Genomic DNA, 1979 nt, shown 5'->3' on the forward strand with positions numbered 1-1979 from the left:
CTTCAAAAATATTTAAATAGCTTGGCACAAGTGATCACCATTATGAGACGATGTGCTGAGTGCAATAACTGAATTGTTTCCCAAAAAAAAGTCCAATTTTGTGTCAGCTCCATAACCTTTTTAAACCGCTGGAATTTTTTTTTAAATAACTTGGCAGAAAAGATCACCATTATGACATGATGTGCAAAACCAAACATCCAGGTTACTACCCACAAGGTCAAGGTAAAATTTTCTCCATAACTTTTTGACTTTATGAAAGATTTTAAATAACTTGGCACAAAAATTACTATCATGAGACTATATGCTTATACTATACATGGCACAACATCAGTTCATGGTCTGTTAAAGGTCAAGAAGTATACATTCATGTCTGCTGCGGATTGGGAATTAGCTGTCCGTCAGACTGCCTTGTTTTAGTTTAGACCTTTTCCGAGAAAAAAAATTCACCTATTGTTACAGTCATATAGCACCCATGTGCTCCCATGTTGCCATCCATAAACATTAGTCTTTTTTCATTTCTTTGTGGATTTTCTTCAAACTTGGACACAAAAAATACCTTTTGTCAAGACCTTCAAGAGGGTAAGACTAAACTTGACCTTGACTCATAAATTACCTTGATATTCATGGTATTTTTTTTAAATTTTGCTCGATTCGTATGCTATAATTGGCTATTACTGTTATTTATAAATGAAATATATTCATACTTTGAAACGTCAAACCTTTAGGCAAGACCTTCATAAATTAATTATGACCTTCACTTATAAATGACTGGACCTTGAAGGTCTTATTATTGAATTTTGCTAAGATTGTCATAATTATTTACAGTTTTGACATATACTTTTACATGAGAACACAAATGACAAAGTCTAAGGTGTTCTTGACCTTTAATTGACCTTAACGGTCAATGTCAAATTATTGATATTTGCTTTAATTATCTTAACTTTATATTTAACTTTACAGAATTATACTTGGACAAAACAACACATGGAACAAACAAGACATGTTGAATTATTCAAATATAATCGTGACTTTTGAATGACATTGGCTGTCGGGGTCAAATTATTAATTTAGTTTAAGTTGTCAAGCTGTTATTGATGGATATGATTCATATGTGAACAAATTAAATATCTTGACAAAATTTACTATTTGAAAAATAAAAAACTGACCTCGACTACAATTTATACATTATTTATATCACCCACAAAGGCATAACTGAAAGGTCATGGCCCTTTAAAATGTCGCTGGCATACTTCCTGTGGAGGTCTTAACGTTAAGGGACGTTGGCATTGCTTGCAATACTTTGATAATTGCTTGTTAATATTGGAAATCTTCAAGTACAGAGCTAATAAAGTTAGCATATAGCATTGTTTAGTTTACTTCTAAATAAGTTATTTTCATCACGTCCCTGGGTTCAAACATGTCCCGCCCTCGGGTCACATTAATTATATAGACTTATATAGTAAACATGTCTAAATCTCAATGTACAAAACATGTATCAAACATGCAGTTCTTCTTTGTGGTCCTAAACTTCAAGTTATATAAACCAATCCTGTGGAGACATAATTGGCAACATCCTCGGGGTCACTTTGTTTATTTAGTTTTATATAGGAAAACATTTAAATTTTCTTATATTAAACAATGCCTAGAGCTTTGGTATTTGGCATGTATTATATTTTCTAGCAAAAATTTAAAAAGATATGCAGTTTCAGAGATAAATGATGAGCTAATGTGTTCTATTTCCTTCATTCTGCATTGAAAAATTGAGAGCCTTTCGAGCAATATATCTCAGGTGAGCAACCAACGGCTATCATGATTATTTTATTTCCTACTCGAGATCTCTAAATTTTCTACACTTCAAATGAATGCAGTACACTATCATGATTTAATTGGGAAATTTTTCATGCTATGAAGTTCATAGCATATGTCAAGAAAAAATTCGTAAGTGGTTCTACTCAGGACCCGTTAATGAAATAAAGTAA

Source organism: Ruditapes philippinarum, unplaced genomic scaffold (genome assembly GCF_026571515.1).
Source record: "Ruditapes philippinarum isolate M1 unplaced genomic scaffold, ASM2657151v2 ctg3042_1_1_1_1, whole genome shotgun sequence".
Classification (NCBI taxonomy): domain Eukaryota; kingdom Metazoa; phylum Mollusca; class Bivalvia; order Venerida; family Veneridae; genus Ruditapes; species Ruditapes philippinarum.